Source organism: Ranitomeya variabilis, chromosome 5 (genome assembly GCF_051348905.1).
Source record: "Ranitomeya variabilis isolate aRanVar5 chromosome 5, aRanVar5.hap1, whole genome shotgun sequence".
Taxonomy (NCBI): domain Eukaryota; kingdom Metazoa; phylum Chordata; class Amphibia; order Anura; family Dendrobatidae; genus Ranitomeya; species Ranitomeya variabilis.
Genome location: NC_135236.1, coordinates 247,828,256 through 247,843,268, shown reverse-complemented (window position 1 = coordinate 247,843,268; position 15,013 = coordinate 247,828,256).

Here is a 15,013-nt window from a genome sequence, read left to right as displayed (position 1 = left end):
AATTTAACTTATTGGTATCATAAAAACTTCTAGGGCTAAGTGCAATATTTATGATACGGCAAAGGTCAATCTATATCTAATAATAGCTAGGGGCTAGGTAAAGGTGGTATACGGTAGCCTTGAGTGCCATTAATAATAGCAATAATAAAGAGATCTAATAGCATGCACAGTCAAATTTATTATTATGATTTATTCAATATCAGTATACATATGTGATTCAACCTGGTTAGATTGGATAAGACTGCCAAATAAGTATGCTGGAAACGTAATTTTATATAATTTATAATAACAATTATATTTTAATCGAATATCATCAACATTTATTTATTCAATGAAATAGACAACATACAAAAATTATTACTGAATAAATAAATACAAAAATATAATACATGGGTTTTAGTCACCAAGTGATTGAATCCACAGGTGTAAATAAATGGGACGAAGAAAAGGTCAGGATTGTTATATACTTAAGCTGCAAACAGAAGAAAAGGAGGACATATAATCCATTGTAATGGACAGTAACAAAAGGATTTCACATGTGTATTACTATATTAGCCTTAAAAGTCCAGTATAAAGACCTCTAAATCTCACTGTTGAACCCAATACCAATGCAAAGTGATGTTAGTAAAATATGGGTTAATTACCCATTATGGTGATGCATCCTGCCTTGACCTCGGCCATGTAACCCGATGCGCGTTTCGCATTCAAATTATCGCTTCCTCAAAATACACTTGACTAATAATGCCAAATATGGCTAAAAGATTCCTTCAGATATGAACTCTAAATCTTTTAAAGATTGACATTGTTGGTGCCAAAGCATTTTTGGCACTAACAATGTTAACATTTATAAAATCCATCTTTGCAGCCTGGGGGATTCTTATACCTATATTTAATGATCATACATTTTCAAACATTTTACACATACTGTAGGTTTGAAAAGGTTTTCCATCTAGTGATGACAAACTTTTAGTATTTGCTATTAGGGTTGAGCGAAACGGGTCGGCCATTTTCAGAAGTCGCCGACTTTTGGCAAAGTCGGGTTTCATGAAACCCGACCCGACCCCTGTGTGGGGTCGGCCATGAGGTCGGCGATCTTCTGAATCTGGTATCGGAATTCCGATACCGAGTTCCGATATGTTTGCGATATCGGAAATCGGTATCGGAATCCACATTTAAGTGTAAAATAAAGAATTAAAATAAAAAATATTGATATACTCACCTCTCTGACGCAGCCTGGACATCGCCGCTGGTAACCGGCATCTTCCGTTCCTAAGAATGGCGCTTGAAAGACCTTTCGATGACGTCACGGCTTGTGATTGGTCACGGCCGCCCACGTGACCGCTCAGCGACCAATCACAAAGCCGTGACGTAATTTTCAGGTCCTAAATTCCTCATTCTAGGAATTTAGGACATGAGAATTACGTCACGGCTTTGTGATTGGTCGCTGAGCGGTCACGTGGGCGGCCACGACCAATCACAAGCCGTGACGTCATCGAAAGGTCTTTCAAGCGCCATTCTTAGGAACGGAAGATGCCGGTTACCAGCGGCGATGTCCAGGCTGCGTCGGAGAGGTGAATTGTTATGGTTCCAATGGCAGGGAACCTCAAAGATTACAGCAAAGTCTGCAAAACATAAATACCAGCTCATAGGGAAGTGGTAACTAGGCTGACCATATACCTGATCCTAGCGCAAACACTAACAGCAGCCGGGGAACGTGCCTACGTTGGTTCTAGACGTCTCGCGCCAGCCGGAGAACTAACTACCCCTATCAGGGAAAATAAGACCTCTCTTGCCTCCAGAGAAAAGACCCCAAAGTAATACAAGCCCCCAACAAATAATAACGGTGAGGTAAGAAGAAAAGACAAACGTAAGAATGAACTAGAGTTAGCAAAGAGAGGCCCACTGACTAATAGCAGAATATAGTAAGAAGACTTATATGGTCAGCAAAAAACCCTGCAAAATATCCACGCTGAATATCCAAGAACCCCCAAACCGACTGACGGTGTGGGGGGAGAATATCAGCCCCCCTAGAGCTTCCAGCAATAACAGGAATCACATATTGTACAAGCTGGACAAAAAATATGAACAATGCAAATGATCAAGAGTACGAAAGCAGGACTTAGCTTATCTTGCAAAGAACCAGGACCTGAAGACAGGAGCAAACAGAAGTGAACTGATTACAACGATGCCAGGCACTGGACTGAGAATCCAAGAAGTTTAAATAGCAACACCCCAGGCCTAACGAAGCAGGTGAGCACCAACCTGGTAAAAGACAATCCAAGTGCCAAATCACTAGTGACCACAAGAGGGAGCCAAAAAGTATAGTTCACAACAGTGAATATATCAATATTTTTTATTTTAATTCTTTATTTTACACTTAAATATGGATCCCAGGGCCTGAAGGAGAGTTTCCTCTCCTTCAGACCCTAGGAACCATAGTATCCCATTGCACTGCATTGGGTTTCGTGTTTCGGCCGACCCCCACCCCGACTTTTTTATAGGATCGTCCGATTTCACTCGACCCGACTTTTGAGAAAGTCGGGTTTCGTGAAACCCGACCCGATCCTATAAAAATAAAAGTCGCTCAACCCTATTTGCTATCAGTTTCTGATCGATTGTGGCGAAAATGCCAGTAACCCAACAATCCTAAAAATGAAGAACTGTAGTGCTGGTGTAGTGTGCAGTTCCTTCAAAGTACCCTGTATGCTGTGTAGCTTGTTATATATTTTTATAATGATTTCAACATTCCAATTAATTAATACGTATGATAGAGATATTGATTGGTTTTATTATACAATATACACTATATATACTGTATATGTACTTTCAATGGAGTCCACAGAAGGTTACATGTCAATTGTCCAGAATGTAAATGACCCAGTAATTTACACTTATCTTCAAAGATGAGAACCAAGAGAATATCATGTAAATGCTAATTAGACAGATATTTGTTAAGCCCTGAAGGATGCCAGGTGGTGTTCTTATCTATTTGGCCTTAAGGCTTCAGTACACATACCATGATATAGAACAAAGCCCTCAGATAACCAAATGGTCAGTTTTTTAACATATAAATGAGGTATGCCAGAGACAGAACAGATTGGAAGAGAGAGGACACTGAGAGACCAGGCTGATTGACTCCTATGTAATGTATGACTTTATTGATTATTTGCTATTTTGAGTGACTGTTTATATTTATTATCTTGTATTAAGTAAATTCATTTTAGTTTATTCAATTTTCGTGTGAGCATTTATTTATTCATCACAATTCTTTGAACCATAACAAAACATATGCACAAAAGTGTTGGGACACATCTTTTCATTATTCTATTCAGGTTTTTCATTAATTTCCATTGCAACTGTTGTAGAAAATCAGGCACTTAGCCATACAGTTTGCATTTACAAACATTTGTAAAAGAAAGAGTTGTTCTAATCAACTCACTGAATTCAAGCTTGGTGCTGTAAGAGGAAACCACATTGTAGCAAGTCAATTCATTAAATTTCTTCTCTTCTTATCTTTTCATGAACAACTGTGAGTGGTATTATTGAACAGTGAAAGCGTTTAGGAACCACAGCACTTCAGCGACATCTTGGCAGACCACATAAAAATCTTTAGGGTATGTGCACACGTTCAGGTTTCTTCGCGTTTTTTTCGTGATAAAAATGCTATAAAAACTCATTAAAAACGCATACATTATGCATCCTATCATTTAGAATGCATTCTGCATGTTTTGTGCACATGGTGCGTTTTTTTCCGCGAAAAAAAAACGCATCGCGGTAAAAAAAGCAGCATGTTCATTAATTTTGCAGATTTTCCGCGTTTTTCCGGCAATTCTGTGCATTTGGAAAAAAACGCGCAAAAAACGCACAAAAATCGCGTCAAAAACTCATGAAAAACGCATGCGGATTTCTGGCAGAAATGTCCGTTTTTTGTCAGGAAAATTTCTGCAAGAAATCCTGACGTGTGCACATACCCTTAAAGCTCTGCTGACTCAATAACTGCAGAGTCCCAAACCTCCTCTGCAGTGTCATAACTAGAGTCAATGGTCTGCGGTAGTGATGAGCGAGTATACTCGTTACTCGAGATTTCCCCGAGCATGCTCGAGTGGTCTCCGAGTATTTAGGCATGCTCGCAGATTTAGTTTATGTCGACGCAGCTGCATGAATTGCGGTTGCTAGACAGCTTGAATACATGTTGGGATTCCCTAACAAACAGGTAATCCCCACATGTATTCAAGCTGTCTAGCAGTCGCAAATCATGCAGCTGTGTCGACATAAACTAAATCCCCGAGCATGCTGAAATACTCGGAGACCACCCAAGCATGCCTGGGAAATCTCGAGTAACGAGTATACTCGCTCATCACTAGTCTTGGAATTTGGAACTGGGCCCTCACCCCCTGCATTTTGGTCAAATGTAGATATGTCATATGTATATCCTGTAAGGACATATGTGTTGCCCCCCTGTTGCATTATGTAATAATGTTCCCATATCCTAGTATATGTCCCTCTGTCCCCACCCATTCCACCATCCTTTCATATATGTTCCAAATCCTGTGCACATCCTAATATACTGTATATGTATGTATATATATATACAGTACAGACCAAAAGTTTGGACACACCTTCTCATTTAAAGATTTTTTTTTTGATGACTGCTTTGCACACTCTTGACTGGGGTCTAAGGGGTAACGTTTCTCCTTATGGAGAGTGACATACCAGCTGGCTTGTCAAGGTAAGGAGGCTTATTCGCCGTGCAATGCTCCTCTGGGAATTTAAATATGCAAATTGCCTCTGCTGAAAAAAAGAGGACTTAACTCTATAGCGCCACCTATTGGAAGTAGCCATCCTACAAGTCACAATCAACCCTTTAACGAGTCGTGCAATATGACTTAGGATAAAAGCCAAATCAGTATCTCAATTCTCAGACACGGTGTTTCGGGCTGTTGGCCCTCCTCAGTGCGAAGCATGAGAACTGATTTGGCTAGGTGAGAGGCTCTGCACGACTCGTTAAAGGGTTGATTGTGACTTGTAGGATCGCTACTTCCAATAGGTGGCGCTATAGAGTTAAGTCCTCTTTTTTTCAGCAGAGGCAATTTGCATATTGCATACTCTTGGCATTCTCTTAATGAGCTTCAAGAGGTAGTCACCGGGAATGGTTTTCACTTCACAGGTGTGCCCTGTCAGGTTTAATAAGTGGGATTTCTTGCCTTATAAATGGGGTTGGGACCATCAGTTGTGTAGTCTGGTGGATACACAGCTGATAGTCCTACTGAATAGACTGTAAGAATTTGTATTATAGCAAGAAAAAAGCAGCTAAGAAAAACGAGTGGCCATCATTACTTTAAGAAATGAAGGTCAGTCAGTCGGAAAAATTGGGCAAACTTTGAAAGTATTCCCAAGTGCAGTGGCAAAAACCATCAAGCGCTACAAAGAAACTGGCTCACATGGGGACCGCTCCAGGAAAGGAAGACCAAGAGTCACCTCTGCTTCTGAGGATAAGTTTATCCAAGTCAACAGCCTCAGAAATCGCAGGTTAACATCAGCTCAGATTAGAGAACCAGTTCAATGCCACACAGAGTTCTAGCAGCAGACACATCTCTACGACAACTGTTAAGAGGAGACTTTGTGCAGCAGGCCTTCATGGTAAAATAGCTGCTAGGAAACCACTGCTAAGGACAGGCAACAGGCAGAAGACACTTGTTTGGGCTAAATAACACAAGGAATGGACATTAGACCAGTGGAAATCTGTGCTTTCATCTGATGAGTCCAAATTTGAGATCTTTGGTTCCAACCACCGTGTCTTTGTGCGACGCAGAAAATGTGAATGGATGGACTCTACATGCCTGGTTCTCACCGTGAAGCATGGAGGAGGAGGTGTGATGGTGTGGGGGTGCTTTGCTGGCGACACTGTTGGGGATTTTTTCAAAATTGAAGGCATACTGAACCAGCATGGCTAACACAGCATCTTGCAGCGGTATGCTATTCCATCTGGTTTGCGTTTACTTGGACCATCATTTATTTTTCAAACACACCTCCAGGCTGTGTAAGGACTATTTGACCAAGAAGGAGAGTGATGGGGAGCTACGCCAGATGACCTGGCCTCCACAGTCACCAGATCTGAACCCAGACAAGATGGCTTGGGGCGGCAGAGTGAAGGTAAAAGGGCCAAGAAGTGCTAAGCATCTCTGGGAACTCCTTCAAGATTGTTGGAAGACCATTCCCGGAACCTACCTCTTGAAACTCATCAAGAGAATGCCAAGAGTGTGCAAAGCAGTCATCAAAGCAAAAGGTGGCTACTTTGAAGAACCTAGAATATAAGACATATTTTCAGTTGTTTCACACTTTTTTGTTAAGTATATAATTCCACATGTGTTAATTCATAGTTTTGATGCCTTCAGTGTGAATGTACAATTTTCATAGTCATGAAAATACAGAAAAATCTTTAAATGAGAAGGTGTGTTCAAACTTTTGGTCTGTACTGTATATATAAATTTTATGTCTGTACAAGCACAGACTGTATATATACACTGTATACTCAGCTTGGTTAATTGTATTCTGTTTAGTTGTGTAATTTGAGGCCACTCTTACATCATATTCTCATTAGCTCTGTTCTGGCTGAATGCATCCCCTGGGCTCGCTGCCTGCAGGATCCAGATACGGATACCTCCAGGGACATAACGCTCTACAAACAGTTTTTATAATCTCATCTTTTATTCTTATATCTAGATACTTTGACACAAGATATGCTCACGTTAGATTCTGTTCACATCTTGCTATGTGAAATAATTGTAGGCACTGGTAGAGCTCGTGGTGCATACCCTGAATGTAGTCATCGGTTTTTATTCACATTATAGAGGCTAAAATGGTTGCTATAGGAGAGAGAATGCTATGCCAGATATATATGGTACATTTGGAGACCTACACGGAGCACCCTTAGTTCACTTGACTATAGACAATGTCGACCCATTTTCATCCAGAAAAAAAAAAAACAAATTTCATCTTGTTTGTCATCCATATGGCATTTGTTTTTATAAATCAGCAATTATTAAAATTCGCATCACAAATACAGTTTAATATTCTATAGAATTGCAATGCATCTGTAAAATTGTACAGTTGATCCACGGTATGATATCCAGATAATGTGTGCAAACTGTAAAGCTCTGCAGAATATGTTAGCGCTATATAAAAATAAAGATTATTATTATTATTTTTTATTTATGGACCGATAGATTTGAATTAATGAGTCTCATCTGACACAAGGAAGAAGGAACGCATGCTGCAATTTTTTTTCACATGCAGATTTGGTCCTAGTGCTGACCGTGTGTTGTCATTTTTTTCACAGACAGTCCTTGGATCGGTCGTGTGAACTTGTCCTTATAATGATTAATTCATAAGCCTTACAGCACTCAAAAAGAGTTCAGGACTCTTCATGCTAACATTATTTTTGTTACTAAGATAGAAATGAACCTTATAAAATGTGAACATCTACATTTGCTGGCCAATCTAATGAAACTTGTTTATTTTGAGCCCCAATGAAAAGGCTGTATGAGTGACCCCCCCAGAGCCATCTATAGTACTGATTTTCTTTGATGGGACTTTTGGACCTGTGCAGTCTGTAGGGCTGAAAAGTGAAGCCGGTAGAAAAGCTCTCATAGCTCTCCTGCCCATATTTCTTTGGATCCTCTCATGTATATCATCACATGATCAGACTGTGGCTATTAATAAAGCATAATAATAACCAATTCTGTCACACAGAAAAGAGTCTACAATTAATAACGAGAAAAGTGATTTGCTGCCAAGCGAACAGCCATTCATCACCTCTAGCAGATAACAACATCCTTGCATTAATGAGGATGGAGGCAGTCCCCAGGGTAAAGCCTAAGCTGACGAAACAGCTGCTGAGGCAATAGTCTGTAGAGTTACACCAGGGCCTGTGTGGTTAGCGGCCCGGTGCCTGTCTGTGTCAGGAAGCAGTGTATCACTATTGTAGAACACTTTCCTCATGACCAGGCTATCACATCATTTCTATTTCTTTAAGATCCTGAAAATATGATGTAGAAGTAAATTCTACAGGTTGAGTATTAAATTGCTAACCTCTAACACAATGCGAAAGTTCATAGTTTTTTTCAAGTTTATCCTATATTGGTGTGAACAGAGCACCAAAAAGAAATTATAGAAAGTAGGAAATAATCTACGTTGGTGTTGTTTCATGACCTCCTGTAGATATTCCATAAATGTCTAATAGATGATTGTCCCAAGTCATGCTCACTTGTGTTTGGGATTTCTATAGTAAAGACTGGGGAGAGTGGCACATAAACACCTATCTCTCTTGTCAGTTGTAGTAAGTCGTTCCTGAACGAATCGAGACAAAGAGCTGGCTCCCTGTGTGAACGATGGGAGCAGCCGCCCCTGAGAGGCACTTGCAGTCTCTGCATGGCTCTCACTGGGGGTAAAATCAATATGTTTAGATGCTGAGCTAAATGAAAGGCCACCTACCTGCCCCCCAGAAATGGTCTGAGAATGGCTGGCTATAGGTGGAGAGTTTCAACATCATCAGACTGCAGGTGAACACATATTAAATAGAGATCAGTTTGGGATCTAAAAGAGCCGACTCTTTGGTGAGTGGAGCCGAATGAGATGGATCGCTAAAAAGAGGTGCAGTGCCCATCACTACTTGTCACTGTGGAAGGGTCAGTTGGGATCGGGTCATTTATATGAGTATAAATTGTGGCTTTGGAACAACTTGAGCAGAGCAAACCATAGTGCCTTCTTAACATTGACAGCTAAAGTAAAAAAATCTTTGGATGAATTTGCTGTGAACAGTAATTATCTCCTGCAACCGAATTCTGCTGATAGGTTACTATTTGGGCAATCTGCACTATGAAAAAACAATGTCATGCTAACAAATAATAATATAAAAAGGTGGATGAGACTATACACTTAGTGTGATTGTGGCTGTCATATAAAAAAAACGATGGAGAGGCATATCTAGAATCCTACATGCAGGAGATGTTTGTAAGATGATGGGCACTTTTTAAGGGGGTGGTCCACTTTTAGGGACCCTTTTTTCTAAAGTATAAGCAATTGGGGCTAAAAAAATATTTTTACATTTGTGTTTCATTAAAAATTGGCACCATTTGCCTTCTGTAGACTCTGTATTGCACTATTTATGGCTGCAGAATTAGTTAACGCTGTCGGCCACATTACCTTTATTTTATCAGATGTATTGAGAACATGATGTTGTGGTACTTATATAGGTATGACAGGTTCTTCTCTTGCTCTTGTTAGTGTAGCTTTCTTCACAGACTGCACAGCTCTCCAGTCCATAAAATTGCTGCATGGGGGAGTATGTGACCACACCAGCCTTCTCCAGTTGAAGAACAACACACATGGGAAAGCTGCTCTTCTATTGGAGGAGACTGGCCATATGCTCCTCCACAGGCAGCCATTTTATGGACTCGATAGCTGTGTAGTTTGTGAGGAAAATTGCACGATCAAGTGCAGGAGAAGAAACTGTAATATTTACATAGTAGTAAGTTACACAAAAATCATGCCCAACACATTGGATCAAGTAAAGATAAAGTGGCCAACCTCTTTAATAACTCAACGTACCGTATATACTGGAAAGAACTCACCAGAGACAAGCATTGCAGGAGAAGCAAAGGGAATAGAGCTGAGTGTTCTTCTCACTGGATCAGAGAGGGCTATCCCATACCTCCCAACTTTTGAAGATGGGAAAGAGGGACAAAGGTTGCGGCGCGCTTTGCGCGCCGCAGCAAATTTTAGGCCACGCCTCTGACCACACCCATTCATAATTAGTCATACCCATATCCACGTCCCAACCACACCCATTTAGCACTGCTGATCACACGGTTTCATATACAATAGTTATAAACAAAAAAATATGGCCACACAGTGCTCCATACCGTATAATGGCCACACATGATGCTCCATACTGTATAATGGCCACACATGACGCTCCATACTGTATAATGGCCACACATGACACTCCATACTGTATAATGGCCACACATGATGCTCCATACTGTATAATGACCACACATGATGCTCCATACTGTATAATGGCCACACATGATGCTCCATACTGTATAATGGCCACACATGACGCTCCATACTGTATAATGGCCACACATGATGCTCCACACTGTATAATGGCCACACATGATGCTCCATACTGTATAATGACCGCACATGATGCTCCATATTGTATAATGACCGCACATGATGCTCCATACTGTATAATGGCCGCACATGATGCTCCATACTGTATAATGACCGCACATGATGCCCCATACTGTATAATGGGCACACATGACGCTCCATACCGTATAATGGCCGCACATGATGCTCCATACTGTATAATGACTGCACATGATGCTCCATACTGTATAATGACTGCACATGATGCTCCATACTGTATAATGACCGCACATGATGCCCCATACTGTATAATGGGCACACATGACGCTCCATACCGTATAATGGCCGCACATGATTCTCCATACTGTATAATGACGGCATGCATACCGTATAATGGCCGCACATGATGCTCCATACTGTATAATGCTATGAAGGAACAGATGAATGACCTCGGGGAGACCAAAACATCCAACACTGCGGAGACACCATCACGTGTTTCTCAACGCAGTGATCCAGAACACTGCCCCCATCCCTTATGGGAAATATGCAAACGCATGTAAAGTAAGCTGCAGAGACACCATCACATGTTTCTCAACGCAAGCAATGAATAGCCAGGCCTTTCTCCGGGAAGGAACAACCACGGGAAGGGCAGCATCCAATAAAGGAGAATATCCAATAAAGGAAGACCACCTATGCCAAGCATGGTATCCATCCACAAACAGCTGTTTCGGGGTTTTTGCCCCTCATCAGTGTGGAGTAGGAAACTGGCTATTAGGAGCAGTGCCTGGTGAAAGGCTATGAAGGAACAGATGAATGACCTCGGGGAGACCAAAACATCCAACACTGCGGAGACACCATCACGTGTTTCTCAACGCAGTGATCCAGAACACTGCCCCCATCCCTTATGGGAAATATGCAAACGCATGTAAAGTAAGCTGCGGAGACACCATCATGTGTTTCTCAACGCAAGCAATGAATAGCCAGGCCTTTCTCCGGGAAGGAACAACCACGGGAAGGGCAGCATCCAATAAAGGAGAATATCCAATAAAGGAAGACCACCTATGCCAAGCATGGTATCCATCCACAAACAGCTGTTTCGGGGTTTTTGCCCCTCATCAATGTGGAGTAGGAAACTGGCTATTAGGAGCAGTGCCTGGTGAAAGGCTATGAAGGAACAGATGAATGACCTCGGGGAGACCAAAACATCCAACACTGCGGAGACACCATCACGTGTTTCTCAACGCAGTGATCCAGAACACTGCCCCCATCCCTTATGGGAAATATGCAAACGCATGTAAAGTAAGCTGCGGAGACACCATCACGTGTTTCTCAACGCAAGCAATGAATAGCCAGGCCTTTCTCCGGGAAGGAACAACCACGGGAAGGGCAGCATCCAATAAAGGAGAATATCCAATAAAGGAAGACCACCTATGCCAAGCATGGTATCCATCCACAAACAGCTGTTTCGGGGTTTTTGCCCCTCATCAGTGTGGAGTAGGAAACTGGCTATTAGGAGCAGTGCCTGGTGAAAGGCTATGAAGGAACAGATGAATGACCTCGGGGAGACCAAAACATCCAACACTGCGGAGACACCATCACGTGTTTCTCAACGCAGTGATCCAGAACACTGCCCCCATCCCTTATGGGAAATATGCAAACGCATGTAAAGTAAGCTGCGGAGACACCATCACGTGTTTCTCAATGCAAGCAATGAATAGCCAGGACTTTCTCCGGGAAGGAACAACCACGGGAAGGGCAGCATCCAATAAAGGAGAATATCCAATAAAGGAAGACCACCTATGCCAAGCATGGTATCCATCCACAAACAGCTGTTTCGGGGTTTTTGCCCCTCATCAGTGTGGAGTAGGAAACTGGCTATTAGGAGCAGTGCCCGAAACCCCTGTTTGTGGATGGATACCATGCTTGGCATAGGTGGTCTTCCTTTATTGGATATTCTCCTTTATTGGATGCTGCCCTTCCCGTGGTTGTTCCTTCCCGGAGAAAGGCCTGGCTATTCATTGCTTGCGTTGAGAAACACGTGATGGTGTCTCCGCAGCTTACTTTACATGCGTTTCCATACTGTATAATGACTGCACATGATGCTCCATACCGTATAATGACCACACATGATGCCCCATACTGTATAATGGCCACACATGACGCTCCATACTGTATAATGACCACACATGATGCTCCATACTGTATAATGACTGCACATGATGCTCCATACTGTATAATGACTGCACATGATGCTCCATACTGTATAATGACTGCACATGATGCTCCATACTGTATAATGACTGCACATGATGCTCCATACTGTATAATGACTGCACATGATGCTACATACTGTATAATGACTGCACATGATGCTCCATACTGTATAATGACCGCACATGATGCTCCATATTGTATAATGACCGCACATGACGCTCCATACTGTATAATGAACACACATGACTCTCCATACTGTATAATGAACACACATGACTCTCCATACTGTATAATGACTGCACATGATGCTCCATACCGTATAATGGCCGCACATGACGCTCCATACTGTATAATGGCCACAGTTCTCTATACTGTATAATGACATACAGGCACGCAGCTCACACACACGCTCACACACATGCACACGCACACAGCTCACACACACAGCTCACACGCGCACGCAGCTCACACACATGCAGCATCACACACACAGTATCACACATACACACGCAGCATCACAAACGCAGCTCACAAACACATGCAGCTTTGACACAAATGCATCACACACACAGCCATCACACACACACGCAGTCATCACACACACACACACCCAGCCATCACACACACACACACACACACAGCCATCACACACACACACACAGCCATCACACACACACCCAGCCATCACACACACACACACCCAGCCATCACACACACACACACACACACAGCCATCACACACACACACACAGCCATCACACACACACACCCAGCCATCACACACACACACACCCAGCCATCACACACACCAGATACCTCATACACACATGACACACACACAAATGCAGCATCACACACACACAATGACACACACATGCAGCATCAGACACACACACACACATCACACATCACACACACACAATCTCCTCTGGTGCAGGGGCGGCTGATCTGTCCATGTGCAGCTCTTCAGTTTCTCCGGCTGCTCACAGCTGTGCACTCTCCCGGCACCTCCCCCTTCTCTCCTCTGCCGGGATAGCAGCTAAGAGCAGGAGAAGCCGGAGCTCCGTGCACACACAGGAGGAAGTGAGTCGCTGACCTCTCATCTTGATCGCTGCTGGCTCTCTGCCTCAGCGTGGCAGCGCCACACAGGGGGCGGGGGGAGGCGGGATTGGTCGGGAGGAGACCCAGCATGTATAAGAAAAAAAAAACAGCCACAAACCTAAGCTACTCAGGTGCCGCCCCCTGCATTGTCCCCGCCCTAGGCACGTAGTGCGGGACATTAGTGTCCCGCCCGGGATCCCGGGGCTGACTGTCAAAATCAGGACAGTCCCGCGGGATCCGGGACGGTTGGGAGGTATGCTATCCAGTCTGCAGGGAGTGCGCCAGGGATAAGCTCAGTTATTTGCCAATCATGGTTTGTATTTGCTGCACAAATGCATGAAAATGAACTTCACTTCGGGTTTTCTTACATACAGTTCAACCACTTTCTGACATTGTGGAACCACTAAGTCTGGCTACTTAATTACCAAAACACCTAAACAGATGCCCTTAACGGGAATCTGTCAGCATGTTTTTGCTAAGTAAGCTGAAGACAGCATGCTGTAGGGGTTAAAGGGAATCTGTCACTCCCTCGGATAATAATATAATAATAATAATAATTTTTATTTATATAGTGCCAACATATTCCGCAGCGCTTTACAACTTATAGAGGGGACTTGTACAGACAATAGACATTACAGCATAGCAGAAATCACAGTTCAAAATAGATACCAGGAGGAATGAGGGCCCTGCTCGCAAGCTTACAAACTATGAGGAAAAGGGGAGACACGAGAGGTGGATGGTAACAAGTGCTTTAGTTATTTGGACCAGCCATAGTGTAAGGCTCGGGTGTTCATGTAAAGCTGCATGAACCAGTTAACAGCCTAAGTATGTAGCAGTACAGACACAGAGGGCTATTAACTGCATAAAGTGTATGAGAACACGATGCAAGGAACCTGATTATGTGTTTTGGTTTTTTTTCTATTTTTAATAGGCCACACAGGGATAGTTAGGTTAATGCGTTGAGGCGGTAGGCCAGTCTGAACAAATGCGTTTTTAGGGCCCGCTTAAAACTGTGGGGATTGGGGATTAATCGTATTAACCTAGGTAGTGCATTCCAAAGAATCGGCGCAGCATGTGTAAAGTCTTGGAGACGGGAGTGGGAGGTTCTGATTATTGAGGATGCTAACCTGAGGTCATTAGCGGAGCGGAGGGCACGGGTAGGGTGGTAGACTGAGACCAGAGAGGAGATGTAGGGTGGTGCTGAGCCATGGAGTGCTTTGTGGATGAAGGTAGTAGTTTTGTACTGGATTCTGGAGTGAATGGGTAGCCAGTGTAATGACTGGCACAAGGTAGAGGCATCGGTGTAACGGTTGGTGAGGAATATGATCCTGGCAGCAGCATTCAGGACAGATTGGAGCGGGGAGAGTTTGGTAAGAGGGAGGCCGATTAGTAGAGAGTTACAATAGTCCAGACGGGAATGAATAAGAGAAACAGTAAGAGTTTTTGCAGAGTCGAAAGTAAGAAAAGGGCGAATTCTAGAAATGTTTTTGAGATGCAGATAAGAAGAGCGAACCAGTGATCGGATGTGGGGGTGAATGAA